The sequence below is a fragment of the Alligator mississippiensis genome, chromosome 2 (assembly GCF_030867095.1).
Source record: "Alligator mississippiensis isolate rAllMis1 chromosome 2, rAllMis1, whole genome shotgun sequence".
NCBI classification, from domain to species: domain Eukaryota; kingdom Metazoa; phylum Chordata; order Crocodylia; family Alligatoridae; genus Alligator; species Alligator mississippiensis.
This window is the reverse complement of record NC_081825.1, coordinates 212387197-212407624: the sequence shown is the minus strand read 5'-3', so window position 1 is coordinate 212407624 and position 20428 is coordinate 212387197. Positions and strand designations below refer to the sequence as shown.

Genomic DNA, 20428 nt, shown 5'->3' with positions numbered 1-20428 from the left:
AGACGAGTTAATAGAAAAGATCGGAGAGGCCCAATATATATCAACGCTGGATTTGGCCAAAGGATACTGGCAGATCCCAGTGGCACCAGCCGACCGACCAAAGACGGCCTTCGGCACGCCCTGGGGCCTATATGAGTTTGTGAGAATGCCCTTCGGGCTACATGGGGCGGCAGCAACATTCCAGCGGTTAATGGACCGACTGCTGGCCCCACACACAGAATACGCGGCGGCCTACATCGACGACATTATCATATACTCGCCAACCTGGACGCACCACAAGCAAGCCCTCCGGGCCGTGTTGTCGGAGTTAAGGGGGGCCGGGATGACAGCAAACCCGCGGAAATGCGCTTTAGCGAAAAGAGAGACCAAATACCTGGGATTCCTGGTGGGTAGAGGCACTATCAGACCCTTGGCAGATAAAGTTGAAACAGTGCAGAATTTCCCAGCTCCTCAAAATTGCCGTCAGCTCCGATCATTCCTGGGGCTAACCAACTATTACCGAAGGTTCGTGCCCCACTTCTCAGAACTGACGGCTCCCTTGACAGAGGCATTAAAGGGAAGGAAAAATGGGGTGGTAAGGTGGACAGAGCACATGGAGCAATGCTTCCGGAGATTAAAACAGGCCCTCTGCGAGGATGTGATAATGCATACTCCTAACTTCGGGAAAACTTTGGTTTTGCAGACGGACGCCTCCAAAACAGCAGTGGGAGCCGTCCTCACGCAGGAGGAAGAAGGAGTAGAAAGACCAATAGCATATGCCAGCCGCAAGTTGACACCGGCAGAAAAAAGGTACGCCATGATAGAAAGGGAATGCCTGGCCATTCGGTGGGCCGTGGACCATTTCCGATATTATTTAATGGGCCGAGAATTCAAACTAATAATGGACCACGCCCTGCTCCAATGGCTGAGCACGGCCCGGACCAATAATGCCTGGATCACCCGGTGGGCATTGGCCCTACAACCTTATAAGTTCCAAATAGTGTTCAGGCCTGGAAAATCAAATGCCGTGGCGGATTTCCTGTCTAGGTGCAACAGCAGCGACTCGGACGAAACAACAAAACCGCAGACGTACAAGGCGGACAACTGCTCTGGTGTACCCCGGAAAGGTAAAATAGGAATGCCCCAAGGCATCTTGAGGGGGGGGTTATGTCCCAGGGGAGCGGGGGCACTGGGAGATCCCCGCGGCGGCCAAGGGGTCTGGTTACCTCCCGCAGGGCCGGAGGAGCCAAAGAAACTCCATACGCCAGCAGCGCCGGCACGGGTCGTCAGCCGGGCGTTTATCCGGCTGCGGCTGAGCGGCGGGGGCGGGGCACACCGGCCGGGAGGAACAAAAGGCGGCCCCGCCGAAGCAGCGGGGCGGCTGAAGGGAGAGAGCTGGAGCGCGGAGCCCCAGAGAGCAGGGGATCAGCCGCCACCCGCAGAGTGCGGGACGCCGCCGGGTAGAGGCGGAGCAGGCTGCGAGCAGCGCAGCGGAGCACTCAGGAGTGAGGAGACAAGGGGAGAAGTCAGCCCCAGAGGTGGGGCAGCAGCCAGCGGGGAACCCGACACCCGAGGCAGCAGGAGGCGTAGCAGCTATTCCGAGAGTGGGGCCAGCTGTAGCCTGCATTACGGAGCTGACGGCGCGGGTAACTGTGGCCGGGACTATTGGGGAAGCAGAGAGGATGTCTGCATCCCAAGGAAGGAGGGATCAGGGCAGCACCCCCCACTGGGAGAGGCATACCCGGTCCGAAGACCGCCGGTAGTGGCTAGGGTGACCGAGCTGAGAGAGGACGAGACGAGGACGGGTTAGAGGCCAGGACAGGAAGACCTGAGGTGGCGTATGGCCGGGGTGTAGGGGAGGATGGAGCCCCGAGAGTACCCGCGAAGAGGCGTGCCGGCACCAGGGGATACCCCAAGGGAAGACCCCCCACTGAGAGAGTCATCAAAGTCGTGGCAGGCGAGTTCTGGGGTCCCCCTTGATACCAGCTGGGGTAAACCCTGGGGCTTACCAATGAAGCCCGGGGGTGCAAGATCTCGAGTCCGGGCGAAAGCAGCGCGCGAACTTCTAGTTGAACGGAGGCGGGTACATGATGAAAGAAATGTTGGAGAGTAAATTAACTTTGTGTTTGCAATGTTATATGACAATGTAAAAGCCAATGGTATTTTGGGTTGCAAATGGAGAGAAATCACACTGGGGAGCAGGATGTAACTGTCTCTTCTGTGTATACCTATAGCAGTCATTCTTAACCATAAAAGACCCAAGAGGGCCCCTTGCTAGACTCAAGGCAACTCTCAAGAAATGCCAGCTCTTTGATTTCACTCTTTTTTCACTACAGAAAAACAACAGAGCAATTTTCTATTATAAAGAACTCAGGAAGCCCAAAACAAGCCAGAATATTTTTGACTCAGTGGATTCATATTTGAAATCTCTGGGTTAATTTTATGAATTTTGTAGGTGTTTATTCAATTAATAGTGCTAATATTGAATGGCATGTCACAGCACCTTTAAGAGGATCTCATGGCACCCCAGGGTGACAAGGAACCCTGGTTGAGTATTACCAATCTATGGTATGACAGCAACTGAAATAGTAGTCCAGATTTTCTACAGGCATAGTTACCAGCTGGGTTCCTCAGAAAGAGTTTGGGATTAGACCACAAAAATTGCAACTAGGGAGATTTATAAGGTGAGATATTATGGAAAAATTTCTTACTGTGAGGGTACTTAAGACTGGTACTTCTGTTACTGGAAATTTTTCAGTGCTGATTAGACAGACAGTTGTCCACAATGATCCTGCTTTGAGTAGTTAGTTGCATGAGTTGACATCTCGAGATCTCTACCAATCATATTTTTCAATGATTCTAAGAGACCAAAAACCTTCTTGATTTTGTAGCTCATTTCATATTAGCCGCAGGTCTGAGGTATTTCATGAAAGCGTAAGGCTGGGTCTAGAAGCTGCTATTTTTTAATAGAAAATGTCTGTGAGGGGAAAAAAAGTGGGTGTATCTACATGTGCTCCCACCTGTGCAGTAACCGCTGGTACTGTGTAGTCCTGGCGCCACATGGGTCATGTTTGACTCTACTGTGCAGTAGCAGCCGTGTTGTGGTTTGCACCCTCTGTAGGGTCTCGCGTAGATACTCCCAGTGAGGACAGCTGGAGCACTGTGTCTTCTGGCATCTTTTCTTTCCCGTCCTCCCCTTCATGCAGGTGGAGGCCATCAAATCTGCCAGTCCAGTCCTCTCTCTTCAAGTTACCAGAGAGAGAGAGAGCTGGAGAAATAAAAGATTGGAGAAGTGTAACAAAAATAATTGTGGTGGAGGGCTGGAGTGTTTATAAGCATAAATCACTAGGTAGGAAATGCTTGGCTGACCAAAGACTAAACATTATGCCAATAATTGAAAGATGTAAACATCAGAGATGGAACACAGGGTATAATAGAAACACTGGAATCATATTAAGAAAGAGAAGTTTAATACCAGGAAAAATCTTTCTGACTGGGAGATATATTAGACTGTGGAGTTGCCTCCCAAGGGAAATGACGACAGTCCCCATTGCTTAAGACACTCAAAAGCAGACTGGGGAAAACATTAGAAAATATAATCCAGCACAAAATTCTACAGTGAAAGGGATTTATGAGTTTTTGGTGCGTTGGGATCGTGAGAGGAGGAACTATGAAATGAGCAGTGCACTCTGCAGACATTGTTCATAACTCAGCTAGCAGCAACAGCATTTTTAATTGGCATTATCTAATCAATGCAAACTCTCGTTTAAGAATGAAAGGGGAAATTTTTTATTTTTAACAATGCAATTTTCCCTTATTTCTCAATGTCAGTTTCCTCCAGCGCAGCCTATTTATCAACTGGTAATCATTATGGATTAGATTTATTAATATAATTATGCTAAACCCATCTTGAAATTTCTTGGTTTAACCCTTGTCAGTATTTTAACACAGCTATAAGAGGCACATGCCTATCCAACACAAAGGCAAGTGCGAGATGGCACAGGAAGAGTGTTAGTTTGGGTATTGTATTGAGAAGAGCTGCATGTGAGTAGATGAGAGATACTCTGAAGCAGACAGAGAAGGAATCTTCAACAGAGCCTGAAAAACACCACTGTGTGGCCCTGGTAGAAAGAGTGGGCTCTTGGGCTGAGGTGCTAACTGAAAGAGGTTTGGAGCTGTGGCTTGGGAAACTGTCTCCATATGTTTGTTTCTTACTGTGCTAAGAAAGCAGGATTTATACATTCTTTAATAAAAAGATCTGTATCAAAGACACCTGACTCAGTTACCAATTGCTTTTCACAAATGGAACGAGCTACTGTACCCCAAACTTAGTTAGCTGCTTGGCTTAAAGTGTGTATAAGTAGTGATGAGTCTACACTTCTGAAGTTTTTTTCATTCCACAGACGTTACAGTAATATCAGTACCTCACATTATCTATTTAAATTGCAATGGTTCTAATAGGGTGGATGCTTTCTCCCTCATTGCATGTTTGCAAAATAGAATGTGATCTCAATCTCATGTGGGGCCTCTACTATGAACACACGGTATCACTGAAGGTGTAGGCAGTGCAAAACAACCAAAAATATTACAGTACTGTGGGTTACATAGAATGATTAAATTACCAAGAGAAAAATAATGAAGCAGCCCTCCCTTCTCCCTCCCTCTTCTCCCTCTATCAACATTGGTAGGAAATGTGATAGAAATTCAATTCTACTTTGACTGGTGATATATACTTCTAAACCATATCACTTTACATAAAACTATTTCAGAATATGTAAGTGCAAGATAAGCAAGATGCATAGGTTGATTTATATCTCATTGAAATGTAACTAATAAATTGGTTGTTATTTTCCAAATATCTGAGACAAATTTATAGTAGGTATTGTCAGTGGAGATGATGTGCATTCCAGCTATGTACATATTACCAAAGGACATAAATCTATTTGTATTTCGAGGAGAAATCTAAACCCAGAAGAGCTTGAAATGAAGGGTCCCCCTGTAGTATTATTGGCTGAAGACAAGCTTCTTGTAGTACTAGCAGCCTATGAAATATCTGACAGAGAGGAATAGGTATTGTCAGCCTTGCTTGAACCATCAAGGAAAACTGAAGGCCTTACTTCTCAAGCTTCAGACATTTATCAACACAACAAGGTCATGAGAACTGAAATGCAATTCTTTTGTCTTCCACTCTTTTAGAATTCACTGTGGGAGATGGCCCCTCACCAGCACAGCTCAAGACCACTAGTTTTATTCTGATTTGGGTTTCTGAAACAAAATGAAAAACAACTCAGGGTCACAGCAGTGACATTATCTTAAATGCAGATAATACTGTGCCTTGCAAAGGAAGAAGAAACAATTTATATTTTATATAGAAAGTGCAGAGCTCTTGACACTGGAAATAAGGAAACATTTTCTGGTAAAAAAGACATGAATTCCTACAAAAGCAAAGTTATAATAATAATGTACATTTATAATCAGTATAGGTTTGCATTTCTTTGGACCTCCCAAGTGCTTTACAAATGGTACATGCATATACAAGCAGCACTGATGTGGCTCTGCCTATCTCTTTCTAAGAAAGCTTCACAGTGCAGGGAATAAGAAATAAAACAAGTCTCTATTCCCGAGTCCTCCAAGATTTCTATTCCTTTAGAAAGAAGGTCTTCTGTGCCATCTCACTAACCACTCTAAGTCACCATCCTTAGAGCATAATGCTCTTCTGGTACAGACAAAAAATGGAAGCATCTATCAAAGAAAACCACAGGGGTGGAATTAAAGTGGTTACTAGGAAGGATCTCAAGGTCCTGTCTGGGCTATTGAGTCAAATCCAAAAATGTTCAGAGTTTGCAAGTAGTCAGAATGGTCATTTTGGTTTATCCTGCTAATGAGATAGTTACAAGCTGAAAAAAATTGATTCAAGCATATTTTATAATACTTCAAAATGTCTGAATCTGTGATTTTTGTAGTTAAGGGCTGAATCTATTAATAATGAATGACTTTGGTATTTATTTAAAAAAGCACTTTGTGATCCATTAAACATCTCAGAGTGCTGGCTCAATATTATTCTCCTTGTGTGGAGTGATATTTATCTAATGCCCAGATATACCAAATGTCTGCTGTTCAGTTGTATGTTGATAAGTGCTTTATAAATGCCAATAGATAGGTACCTTTATGAAGAAAAATCAGGCAGTTATACTCAATGAATATTTCCTTCACAATTCAAAGTAAGGTCAACATTTTCAAAGATGCAGTCACTCACTTGTTAATTCCCTGAGCTAATGAAAGATCACTTTAGTCTCAGGCAGTTAAAAATACAAATGAATTTCCAATTTACGTTGAACTGTATGCCAAGTAAAATGCATAATGGGCAATATTCTGTTGTCATTAAATTATGAAACTCAAGTCATTTAACTGATGTCAACATACCCACAATGATCAAGTAACTGACACGGTGAGTAGAGACCTGAAAAGAAAATAATGAAGTTTTCTAGGGTAAGTTTTAACCAGCAAAAGCATTTAACTAGAATCATAATAATCAGAAAGTTTTAGCAAAGAAATCATGGAAAGAATGAATAGAAGGCAGTAGTATTGCTATAGAATTAGTTTGTGTAGACGTAAGTAACAGAGACACAAGCTGGGACCTAAAGACAGTGTTGGCAGGAATTCGAAATGAGGAAGAGAAAAAAAAAAATAGAGATGATGACAAAATATTAAGCCCAGATGCCAGCCATCATTTTGTTTTAAGCAGTAGTATCTTAGGAATGATGTAGGAAATAGCATGTGATTTGGAAAAAGGAATGGTAGCTGCTTTGGGGTGGAGAAATGAAAAAAATTGGCCCATTACAGATGCAATTCTCCTTGGAGGAAGCAGGGGGAAATTCATCATTCCCATTTTTAAGAGCGCAATCTACAGGATTTAACTTCATGCCTGGTTTTCTCTGTTTTAAAATTGCAAATTCTCTGATTAAAACCCCCCAAATCTGTGATTAAAATGAAATGTCACTATAAACATAGGTGTCAATTGAACACAAGGTTTTATTGATAGGTTTATAATGTTAAAGCAATTTGGAAGCCTACCAGTACCTCAGTCACTATAATAAAATAAATTTTAAATACCTATAAATGTTGGTATTTGATTTGGGGGTTTTATCAGAAAATCAGAGCTTCTCCTGCCCCCTTCACCCACCAGGAAGCAGGTCCAGGGTCCTCACTCCCAAGCCACAGCCCCCCAGCCCTGCTGGAGCCCCTCACTCCCTACCCACCGCCCCCCCGGTCACCCCATCAGCCCTGCTGGAGGAGGCCCCCAGCTGCCAGGGCAATGGGACTAGGGATTCAGATCCACCGCTCATGCCCAACCCCTCACATTAGTACCCATGCTCTGGCTACCATCTGCAACAAGAGGCAGCTGCTGCAGCTGGAGTGGAGCATGGATCCTGGTTCCCCCTCCCTCACAGGTGGCATGGCTGGAGCAGAGCCCATGGGGGCGAGGGGTGACCTCTGTGGGCTTGAGCTTCCTGCCCTCCCCCTGGGGCCTCCGTGGCTCTGTAGACAGGACCCACCATAGCAGGGCAGAGTGAGGTGTAAGTCCCATGCTACCTTTGCGAGGCATACCCTGCCTGCCCGGCAGCAGTGAGGAGCACAACTCTGCACTACCACCCCTGCTGCTACCAGGTGGGCAAGGGTCACCTTGCCAGGGTGGTGTGGGGCTCACATTGGCAAGGAGCTTCCCTGCCCTGCTCCTCTCTGCCCTGATGCACCAGGTCCTGCCTGTCAGGATGCAGAGGCCCTGGTGGATGACAGTAGGGCGGGGAGTCCAAGCCCACAGAGGGTTGCCCTCACCTGCCCTGTGCACAGATCTGAAAAGTGTTTTGTACATTCAAACAAGCGCCTAACCTCATCACCAGAACTGAAGCCAACTTCAGTACCCCCACAAACTGCACACCAGAATCTATCAAAGACAACACAACCCAACTACCTGAGGGGGCACATTCCTCACCAAAAAAACTCTTGTCTCCAGTCTCTCAGGCCTGATCCTGAGAGGAAATTAAATTACAATACAAAGCACTTTTCAAAGCTGGGCCTATCTACTGCACTTCATCAGCCTCCTAGGTAGTAGGTAGAGAAACTCATGGATTCAATATAGACAGTGGGATTCTGGCACACTGCAACCCACCAGACATCTGACACCCCAGGCACCTCTGCACTTCTACTTGCATTGCTATATCCCCCTTTCCCCCCCTACCTCCCACCCCAGCCCATCCCTCACCCCCTGACGCCTCCATTTCCATTTTCACTGACTGGCTTTCTTGCCTGCATTGCGGGCCAGCCCAGCCTCTGGTTTTTTTACTATTCCTTCCATCCAGGACCAGTTGCAGGTACTTCCTCAGCCTGACAAAGGGATTTTCAACCCTACAGCTGGCATCCTGGGCAGCTAAGCTGAGCTTGCCGGGAGCCTCACAATTGCACTGCAACCAGCAAGCGTCAGGCCTGTCAAAGGCGTGCGTGCGTGCATTAGCTGGAGGTTATGGTTCCTCCTACCTGCCTTTCACCAGGGGATCCTTGGTCCTGGCATTTACGGGGCTGCCGCATCTCCAGCAGTCCCACCAGGCCTCCCTACCCTGGCAGGGTGCAGTTTTAGTAGTCATGCCTAGGAACTGGGGCCTCCTCCTTCCCCATAGCCCCAATCCCATACCTCCAAGTTCTTCCTGGCAGGGGGATGAGCTCAGCAGGGAAATGTTCTTCTTCTGCTGGCTGGTGATGCAGTTAGTACCCCCTCCAGCTGAGAGTGGGGCATTACTCAGCTTTCAAAAAACTCAAAAAAGGAAATTGGTGCAGACAGAGTGAGGAGGGTGGCACTCAGTCCATCTGCAGGTGGAGCTTAGGGAACCCCAGCAGCAGGAAGTTCAACTTTAGGAACACCAGCTGCTCCACCAATGTAGGATCCAAGCAGGTGCAATGGGGTGCAGGACACCCTCTCACTTGGAACACTGGTTGGTGGACAGGACAGGTGTTGCTGGGCAACTGTGGCCAAATCCTGCCATATCTGGCTGTGGTTTGCCCAGTAGGCCAAGGGTTCACATTCTAGTGGCTGCACATCCTCAGCAAGATAGGTAGCCACCAAAGCCTCAGCGCTACCTACCAGAGGCTGGGGCCTGGTGCGTTTCAACCTCAGAATTGAAGTTGTGCCCATGGCCCACATTGGCAGTGGCTGGCATGGAGGAGACTGGCTGGTGCTGGTGCCGGTGCTGGTGCTGGGAGTGCTGGCATGGGAAAGTGGATCCACCTCTCCCACATCCCCTCACCTCTGCACTTCAGCCTCCCTGACTTTGTTGACCAGCACCTGCATCCAGTGATTGAGGGTTTTGGGGTTGCCAGTGCACGTGCTGCCCTTCAACCTTGGGTCGCATGTGCCTGCCATCATGTGGACTGTACTGGACCCCAAGGGACCCAGACATCACCTGATGCCCTCTTTTAGCTGCCTCACCAGTGCTTGCATGTCTGGTGACAGCGGCCTGCCTCAGCCAGGAACATTGATCCCCTGGAACTTCTCCATTTGGTTCTCCAGTTCCCTCACTAGGGAGATCACCTGGCTGAGGAGGGCATCACCAGCACTAAGGGTCTTGGTGGCCTCGAGGCAGGGCTTGAGGACCACCAAGATCCGGGAGATGGTGCCCCACTCAGCTCTGTTCAGGGGGCCACTGATCGCAATCTCCCCAAGCAAGACCATCTCATGAATGGCCTTCTGTTGCTTCACCAAGCTTTCAAGCATCAGGTATGTGGAGTTCCACTAGGTCTCCACATCCTGCATCATTTTGTGCTGCGGGATGCTCAGCTCTGCTCATTTCTCCCACAGCATCTTGCCACTGTTGATGCTGCAGTGGAAGTAGCCCGCCACCTTTCTGCATTTTGAAATCAGCTGGCTTATAGCAGTAGTGGTGGTGGCGCCATCACCGGCAGCCCTGTCCCTCTCCAAAGCATCCCTCATTATTAGGTGCAGCCTGTGTGCCACACAGCGGATGCCAACAAAGTTGGCATGATGGACAGCCTTCACCATATTGAACCCGTTGTTGGTGACCATGAACCTATGAGTGAACTCAGCCTACCCAACGAGCCACCCTTGCACCATGTAGTTCATGGTCCCCATGATCTCATTTGCCGTGTGGGACTCATCCAGCACTTCGGCTTGCAGTAGAGCCCACTGACAGCTTGACTGATTGCACCAGTGCCCTGTGAGGGAGAGGTAGGCATGATCGCCACCCTGGATGTCAGCTGGGGATATAAGATCCCAGCAAGATAAGCATCCAATTTTATCTTGAAAGCATTCAAAGTAGCTGCTTGAACCACCTCCAATGGCAGGCTATTCCAGACCTTTGGGGCTCGGACAGTAACGAAATTCTTCCTTATGTCCAGCCTGAAATCGTCTTGCAGGTGTTTATAACCATTCAACCTTGTTGTCTCTTGGGGCACTCTGGTGAACAAACGTTCCCCCAGTTCCTGGTGGACACCCCTGGTAAACTTATAGGTGGCCATCAGATCACCCCTGAGCCTGCGCTTTTCCAGGCTGAAGAGTCCCATAGCTCTCAGCCTGTCATTGTAAGGTCTGTTTTCCTGACCTCTGATCATGCGCGTGGCTCTTCTCTGGACTCTCTCAAGCTTCTCCGCATCCTTTTTGAATTGTGGAGCTCAAAACTGGATGCAGTACTCCAGCTGTGGCCTCACCAAGGTCAACTACAATGGGAGAATGTTGTCCTGGGATTTGCTTGAGAAGCATCTATGGATGCAAGCCAGCATTTTGCTCACTCTACTAGCCACAGCATCACATTGAAGGCTCATGTTCATCTTGTGGTCAATCAAGACCCCCCAAGTCCCTTTCATCCATAGTGCTAGCCAGCGTAGCACTGCCAAGCCTATAAGGATGCTGCAGGTTTTTCCTCCCAAGTTGGAGAACCTTGCATTTTTTGGTGTTAAACACCATCAGGTTCCCATCCGCCTATTTCCTGAGCTTGTTGAGGTCAGCCTGGATCACCCTCCTGTCCTCAGGTGTGAATGCTTTACTCCAAAGTTTGGTATCATTGGCGAACTTGGCCAGTCCGCTTCCGACTCCACTGTCCACATCATTAATGAAGATGTTGAACAATACAGGTTCAAGGACAGGTCCAAGGACCCTGGCTGCTCAACTAGGGAGAAGGGCTAGCTATCCAGAGCAAGCATCTCCCCAATGCTCTGGGTGATTTTGCTCACCTCTTGAATGTGCCCCCCTTTCTGTCCACCTTTCCCCCACTGGTCCAAGGTGGCCTGCCTCTGCTTTGGGGGGAAAGGGGCTTTGGAGTGAGTGGGGGACTTCACTTTCAGCGCACATGCACTGGTGCCAGGCTGAGCAGGAAGAAGGGCAAGGGGGTGGTGCCTCCTCAGATGCAGCAGCATTGCTGTGGTGGAAAAGTGTCTCACATCCTTGCCATGGCCCATGTGCCTTCGGCAGTGCTGACAGATGGCAAACCTGAGATCATCTGCCAGCATAAAATGCTCCCACACTACACTACACTACTCCCCACCTTCCGGGTTGAGGGTGAGGATCCTGCCTTGTCCCACTCCTCAGCAGGCTGAGGCTCAACAGCAAGAGGAGCTGCCTCAGCTGAGCCACTTGCCTCCACAACCTCAGCCTCCTCCCAGGTTCTGCTTTCCAGAGCAGACCTGGCTCTAGGGGAAATTTGAGGGGTGTGGAGCACAAACTTTGATTCCCCCTCAGTTCCCAGAATGGCTTGAGCCAGTGTGCTCAGCATCCCTAGTTCCAGCTCCAGCTCCTCCTGTGGCAGTGGGAGGCTCATGATGAGAGATGAAATTGGGGTGGAGAAGAGAGTGATTCCACTGCTGGTGCCTACTTCTGGACTGAGTGGAGGTGGTGCAGGTACAGGGATGTCAGGTGCAGACCCTGCTCCCACCTCCTTGCTTCTACTGGCAGCACTGATGTCATGGCTGCTTGGGAAGAAATGTGTCTGTGTTTGGGGGTAGGGGGGCTTGCAGCTTTAGCTGTTCCCCTACTCCCTCTCTCTCCCCTGCCAGAAGATCTGGCACCTGCCTTTCCAGCATGCTTCATATTGATCTTTCCTGTGCTGCAAAAGGTGTGTGTGTGTGTGTCAATCCTTTTGTATTGTGTGTTTTATTCCCTCTGTTGCATGCATGCACTGGACTCTTCTTTGATTGTTTGCTTCAGTGCTAAGGGTTATGTAAAAATTGTGTGCTGTCTGTCTATCTTCTCCTATGAATATCTGATTTTTCTCCTTTATATTGTGTGTGTGTGTGTGTGTGTGTGTGTGTGTGTGCAATCTGTGTGTCTCTCTGCACAGTGATGGATCACACTGGCAGGGAAAACAAAACACAGCTTTCTTTTTTTAAAGTTTCCACAAAAAAAAGACTAAATATAAATTCAAAGAAAGAAATTGAATATTAATAGTAATAGTAATAGTAATTGAATAGCTAAGCTAAGCAAAGCTAAATCCTACCCAATCCTTTCCAACACCAAAAAGGAACAGGCAATTTCAACTACTGAGTAAAGCAAGCAAGCTGAAATGCTTGAGTCTGAGGGTTCCTTTCTCATGCAGTTCCTGAGAGGGAACAAGCTAGGAAAAGGCACAGAAAGCCTCCAAACAGAGGCTTTTATGCTGTTTCTAGGTCCCTCCCCCCAGACACTGTCATTGGAAAGGCAGCCAGAGAGAAATCCTTCTCACTGGCCGCCTACACATGTCAGTCTTCGCACCACTCTCCCTCCCTCCCCACTCCCTCTCCCTCTTCTAACTTTCACTTTCAGCATCTGAAGCAGTTGAAGCATTTCCGAAGTGCTTCGGAAGCTCCAAACAGTTTCGGACATCTTAACTGAGCCCACGCTTCACTCTGGGCATGCTGCTTCGGATGCTGAAGTGTCTGAAGTGGCCCTGGATCTGAAGCATGATCCAAAGCCTTGCACAGCCCTAATACACAGTGTGAGAGATGTCTGAACTGGTGTTCAGTTGACTGGGGCTTTAAGGAGCCAGTTGTACATATAAGAATATCCCAAGTACAGAAATGTTCTGCTCTTCTTCTTCTTTTTTTCGCTGGGAATTCCCACTATATCTGTGTTCTGAAGCTACACCACTCAGGCATTTCCCAGTGCCAGGGGAATCTACCAATGGACTGGTTCTACTGCATTTTTGCCATCTGGCAAAGGTAGCCAAAGTGGAACAAGGTATCAAAGTTACTACTGTTATTGGACAAAAATAGGCAGAGGACAGAGAGCAAACAAAAGGAAGCTTCTCCTTGTGGGAGAAGACAAAAAAAAAGGAAGCTTCTTGATATTACTCCTTGCTCTGCATACCAGTAAAGAGGTAATCTACAATTTAGCCCATAAGAAGTAATTTTAGAGACATTCCAGTTTGAGAGATGCTGTCTGACTTAATGGGTTACAGCAAGTTTAACCTACTGATTAGACATATATCACAACTATAATTATAATCATTCAAGTGATCCCACTAGTTCCACCTTCCCCTGAACAGGGAATGCAGCTTTTCCATTACTTTTACTTTTTTTCTCTGTGAGTTAGGAGGGCAAGTGTGCTTTTAGGAGGACATTTATATACATGTGCTGCTGAGAAGCTGTCTGGAGGAGCACTATTAAAACAAATCCTTCCTTAAAAGATATATTTATAAATCATCAGCAATCCTATTCCTCCATCCCTCCCAAAAGGATCCCCTTTTACAAAACCAAAGATGAAAATTTAAATAAAAAAACTGCAGACCTTCATTTTGACAACATACTTCTGCAGAAGCATGTTCATACTGATTGTTCAATTCTAAAGCAGATTAAAATGAGTTACTAATACTCACCTCATTTGCTTTCATTCCCCTGCCCCCACCTTTTAACATGTATTAGAATGCTTTATATAAGGACTTATTTTCTCCTTTCAATTTACCAAGGTTAAAAGCTTTTTATTTCCATCCAGTCTCTGAAAAATAGGGTTGTGAAATAAGCAGTGCTGGTTGCAAGGATTGCAGCAGGGTTGGATGAACAATTCAGAAAATGGTTGGACTATCCAGCTGAATAATCGTTTAGATAATGATTGCTGTCTTGAAGGATTTTATGAGGTATAGGATGAAAAGGAAAAAATCAAAAGGAATTCCCTTTGAATAGATGTTTTTCATGGCTGAATGCTATAGTGACACATCTGAATGATAAAGGATGTTTGCTAAAGACAAAAGGAGCATTCTTTGCTGGAGAAGATGACTTAATTTGTTGGGTTTAATATTTCAAATGTTAAGTGTTGCTTTTTTGGATTCCCAGTTGTTCTGGGAAAGGACATGCTATCAAAGAAAAGATGTGGACCAAATCATGCCTTCCCCTTTGCTTTTTCACAGTACAGATGTGGGAACAAGCTGCACAGAGGACATACAGATGAACTATGGTGTGAAACAGTGCTTGCAATGCTTCTCTTTAAGACACTTCAGAAGGGCATTGAGGTGGAAGGAGACTAGGAAAAGGCTGAGCCATGGTTTGCCAGTGCTTGGCTCTATGGATACACTAGTCTGCAAACTCCCTGGAGTGCACACAACATCACTGCAGCTGTACTAATCTTCCATTCTCTGATCAGGAAGAATGTTTGCTTTCCCAAATCCTTTGCATATCTTCTGTGCAAAACCCATTTCCTCTGGCTTTGCCTAGAGCTCCAGAACTTAATTTTTTGTGTTCCATATACTCAGTTATCTTAGATTCACTTAGAAGCCCTACTAATGGGTTGTTAGATATGCTCTCATTATTATAGCATCATCCAGTTACGCTTAATTACAGTCCCAGTAGTATTCCCTGTGAAGTCAGTGGATATTTTACCACTGAGGTCAGACCTACGTTACTATTTGAATCAATGTTAATTTGTCATGTATTATTACAGTAGATTTTATTAATCAGAATCTGCCTGTTAATATAACAGGTTCAACCTTACCATGCTTTAAAAGTTGGCTATTTTAGAAAGGAAGGAAAAACAAATCCCCATTCACTTCAATCGCCAGAAGAGTTGAGCCTTCTCTTTTAGTTGGCCTTAATGAGGCAGTTCTTTATCCCTAAAGTCCAAATGACATTTTTCTAAAATAGTTCAAGAAGTATTTATCGAACATTTATACTTTGCAATATTGTTGCTACAGACGTAAATATTTCAAGTAACCTTTGCTAAAACCATGTATTTATCAAGGGTATTAATTAAGCATCAATGAGAAATTCCAAAGATGTTACATGTGAATCTGGAATAATTTCTTTGTGACATGGAGAGGGGGGGCTGTCCTCTTCACCTAGGAACTCTGACTTCCTATTTTAAATCTCTACTAAGAGCTTGAATTTCTCCACTTTAGCAATAGCAGTTTTCCATTTGACTCAGTACCTAGAAAATCACTGAATTTGCTGAAGCCATTTAGGTGGCTGTGTTTTGCTGTTCAATATCACATTCCTTCTCTTGGCTGTATGGATCTATTTGAGAAAAGTGATTGTTAAGGATTTTTTTAATCTTAAACTTCTCACTAGTCACTCTACAGACTCCTGATCAAGATTAAAAGAAAAATCGCTTGTCCCAAATGGGCTTTATGGGATTATCTATCAACCTAAGCAACAATGTTACCTTCAACATAAGAAGCTGCATAAGTGTGATCTTTAGTATTTATGTATAATCATAATTTTAGATTACCTAGGTAGTCTCTATAAAAATGTCTTCAAACAAGCGAGCCTTTCAACTCTAATAACAATATTCTTTTATCCCACAAATAATTAATCTACATTTCTGCTCAGTTATTTGGTGAGTTATAACTATGCCTTTTATCTGTGGAACTCATTTCACAAGGGTTACTCACAACTATATAATTAGCAGTATATAAACTGTGGCAACTGAGCATCTTTAGTTTCTCAGTATTGAATTAGAATGTGTATACATACATATTTCTGGGCTTCACAGAAACATTTGGAAAGAACAAAGTAAGAAAACTTATATTAAATGTAGTGGAACATAATCTAGAGATGTATGAGAACTCCACTTAGGGAGGAGTATAAGAACATTGCTTGGGCATGCAGGGATGAAATCAGGAAGACCAAAGTGCAATTGGAGCTGCAGCTAGGAAAGGACATGAAGGGTAACAAGAAGGGTTTTTACAAGTATGTCAGCAACAAAAGGAAAGTCAAGGAAAGTGTGGGTCCCTTACTGAATGGAAAAGAACTTAGTGACCAATGATGTGGAAGAGCTGCCTTTTTCACCTCAGTCTTCATAGGCAAGGTCAGTGACCTTGTCTACAAAGCTAGATTTGTATAAGTCCATGGGGTGGGATGTGATGCACCCAAGGGTGTTGAGGGAAGTGGCTGATGAGACTGCAGAGCCACTGGCTATTTTTTCTGATAACTCATGGCTATTGGGACTACAGACTGGTGAGCCTCACCTCAGTCCCTGGAAAAATCATGGAGCAGGTCCTCAAGGAATCCATGTCTAAGCACTTGGAGAAGAAGGTAATTAGGAACAGTAAGCCTGGATTCACCAAAACCAAGTCATGCCTGCCCAACCTGATTGCCTTCTATGATGATATGACTGCCTTTGTGAATGCAGGGGAAGCAGTGGATACATTGACTTTAACAAGGTAAAATGCCTCAATTGATGGTGAATGGAAAATGGTCACATCAGGACTGAATCCACAATGTGCATCAGCTGCCCCACCAATAACCCTCCACAACAGTTACGCAGCACTCTCACCATCGACCAATGTTGCATTCATGTGGGGTCAGCTGTCCCAAGCACGGCGGCAATGTAGGGTGATAGTTGTGGGAAACTCCCTTCTGCGGAGCATGGAAGGAGCCACCTACCATCCAGACCCCCTTGCATGAGAGGTCTGCTGCCTCCTCTGAGCCAGGATCAGATATGTTATGGAGAGGATCCCTAAGCTTGCTCTTTGTCCATGTGGGTACTAACGACACAGCCAGAAGCAGCCCTGGGAGTATCATGAGAGACTACAAGAACATGAGGGTGAAACTCAAGGGCCTAAGAGTGCAAATAGTCTTCTCCTCAATCCTCCCAGTCAGATGCCATGGCCATTGGTGGGAGGAGTGTATTGAGGAGGTCAACCAAAGGCTTAGGAGACAGTGTCACCATGTGGGCTTTGGGCACCTCAACCATGACACAGTTCTATGAAAGGGATGGTCTACATGCAAGGGATAGTATTCATCTCATGAGCAGAGGGAAAAAGCTCTTTGCTATGAGAGTCACTAACCTGTTAAGGAAAGCTTTAAACTAGGCAAGTCTGGGGGCTAGGGAGAAGGTTCCACTGCACTACATGAAGCCACTAGCCACAACAGTGCATGGGAAGGCATTCAAGAAATGGACAACCAGATTGGTAATGACATCTTGCAACACAGGCGGCACGTCAGAAAACCTGAGGCAACTAGGGGTGAGCTCAAGTGCCTTTATGGGAATGCTAGAAGCATGGGAAACAAATAGGAGGAACTGGCACTCCTCGTTGATGAGGATTTTGATCTGGTTGGGTTAATGGAGACCTGGTGGGATCACACACACAATTGGGCAGTGAATATTGAGGGCTATAGGCTTTTCAGGAAGGATCAGGTTGGGAAGAAGGGAGGATGTGTGGCCTTCTATGTGAAAGAGCAGTACCCCTCCCTGCAGGTCACATTTGACAACAGGGAAGGGGCCCTTGAGACCCTCTGGATCAGGATACAAGGGAGGTCAGGAGAGGGAGATCTGATGGTGGGAGTCTACTACAGGCCTCCCTCCCAAGAAGAGGAGAGTGATCGGGCATTCTCTAGAAAGCTGACTGGGGCAGCTAACACTAGAGACATGATCATCATTGGTGACTCAAACTACTGTGACATCTGTTGGGAGGATCACTCGGCCACCTCCAGCAGGTCAGCCAACTTCTTGGCAATAGAAGACGGCCTGTTTCTGATGCAGGTTGTGGAAGGGCCTTCCAGGGGTAAGGCCACTCTAGACCTAGTGCTGTCCAAAAGTGATGACATAATAGGTAACCTAAGGATTGGTGGTACTCAGGGAGACAGCAATCATGACCTGGTTAGGTTCACCATCCACCATAAGACAGGGAAATCAGACAGCAGAACAGAAGTCCAGGAGTTTAAGAAGGCGGATTTTGCCAAACTCAAGAGGCTAGATGGAGAGGCCCTCTGCAACCAGCAAGCAGATGACTTGGGAGTTCAGGAATGGTGAAGCTTCCTTAAGGAGGCAATTCTCATGGCCCAAAAACAGGCCATTCCCATGTGGGCAAAAAACAGGAAAGGAGCCAATAGACCCACTTGCCTCAACAGGAATATTAGAGAGCTTCTGAAAAAGAAAAAAGAACCATATAAACAATGGAAGAATGACTCTGCAACCAGAGAGGAATGCACCTGTATTGCCAGGGCCTGCAGATACAAGACAAGGAAAGTCAAGGTGGACATGGAGATCAAGCTGGCAACCAGAATAAAAGACAGCTGAAAGTCCTTCTACAGATAGATAAGGAGCAAGAAAAGGTCAGTCTCCCTTGTGGGACCCCTACTGAATGCTCAGGGGCAGCCCACAGTCAATGCCTGCGAAAAAGCCAAGCTCCTAAATGTATACTTCATGTCAGTGTTCCTGAAATCAAATGTGTGCTGTTCATCTGACCAGGGGCCCAGGAAACAGCAAACTACACAAAATCGGTCCTGAACAGGTGAGGGATCTCCTGCAACACTTGGCTGTCTTCAAGTCTTCTGGGCCTGATGACCTGCACCCAAGAGTCCTGAAAGAACTAGCTAAGCTAATAGCAGCACCACTGGCCAATCTGTTTGAAGAGTTGTGGAACTCAGGAGTGATCCCAGATGACTGGAAGAGAGCCAATGTGGTGCCTATCTTCAAGAAAAGGAAGAGGGATGACTGCAAACTACAGGCCAGTCTGTCTGACCTCAGTCCTGGGTAAAATCTTTGAAAAATTTATAAAGGTAGGCCATCAATTGCAAGCTGGAAATGTATGGGATGTTAAGAAGCAATCAGCACAACTTTGTCAAGGGTAGAGCATGCCTGACAAAACTTATGTCCTTCTATGACTAGGTGACTAGCCATCTGGATGAGGGACATGTGGTAGTTTTGATTTACTTAGACTTCAGCAAAGCCTTTTATTTTGTTTCCCACAGGATTCTCTCAAACAAGCTTGAGGGTGCTGGACTTTACAATTGGCTTAGAGTCTGCTCCCAGAGGGTGCTGATTGATGAGTATGGTAATTGGTGAGGGTAGAAATTGGCATCCTGGAATGCCATCTCTACTGGTGTCCCCCGGGGATCGGTGCTTGGACCCATGCTCTTTAATATATTCATTAATGACTTGGATGAGGGGTAGAAAGCTCAATTATTAAGTTTGAGGATGATAGCAAGCTGCAGGGAAATGTGGGCACACTGGGGGATAGGATAAGGATCCAGGATAATCTTGAAAGTCTGGACTCCTGGGTGAAACGGAATCAGATAAGGTTTAACAGGGTTAAGTGCAAAATCCTTCATCTGGGTAGGAAGAACCCTCACCACAACTACATGATGGGTGGTGGCCCACTGGCTGGCACAGCATCTGGGTGAGACCTGGGGGTCATGATTGACCAGAAGATGAATATGAGCCAGCAGTGTGATGAGGTCACTGGGAAAGCAACTAGAACTCTGGCATGCATTAGCCAATGTGTGCCCAACAGATCCAAGGAAGTGCTCCTCCCTGTCTATTTAGTATTGGTGAGGACTCAGTTGGAGTACTGTGTCCAGTTGTGGGCACTGGGCTTCAAGAAGGACATGGATAAGCTCAAGAGTGTACAAAGAAGTGCCACCTGCATGATCAAGGGCATGGAGGATAGGCCATAAAAGGAGAGACTTGGGGAACTGGGCCTGTTCAGTCTGAGTAAGAGAAGGCTGAGAGGTGACTTGATAGCCACCTACAAGTATATCAGGGGTGAACACCAAGATTTATGTGAGCAACTCTTCAGGAAGGCACCTCAAGGGAGGACAAGGACCAATGGACATAAGCTTATAGAGGGTAAATTCAGGATAGATATAAGGATGAACTTCATCTCTGTAAGGGTTACCCAGAACCTGGAACACTCTCAGCAGAGGTGGCGCAGTAACCATCCTTGGAGGTGTTCAAGAGAAGGCTGGACAGGCACCTTGTTGAGCTTGTCTGAGCCCAATAACTTCCTGTACATGGCAGGGGACTGGACTTGATGATCTTACAGGTCCCTTCTGGTTCTACAATTCTATGATTCTATGAAGATTTTTTATATGGTTTCCCACAATATTCTTGCAAGCGAGCTAAGGAAGTCTGGGTTGGATGAATGGACTATAAGGTGGATAGAAAAATGGCTGGACTGTTAGGCTCAGAATGTACTAATCAATGGCTCAATGTCTAGTTGGCAACCAGTAACAACTGGAATGTCCCTGGGGTCAATCC

At 46.2% G+C, this 20428-nt stretch overlaps 1 long non-coding RNA gene across 1 annotated transcript; it reads right to left on the bottom strand.

Annotated features, from left to right (window-relative positions):
* Positions 1–3432: 3432 nt before the first annotated feature.
* On the bottom strand, positions 3433–6446 carry LOC132248403 (uncharacterized). The gene is made up of 2 exons (XR_009459586.1): positions 6403–6446; positions 3433–5244 (listed from the first exon to the last, which is right to left on the bottom strand). It is a non-coding gene; the product is annotated as an uncharacterized LOC132248403 (long non-coding RNA).
* Between the last annotated feature and the right edge of the window lie 13982 nt (positions 6447–20428).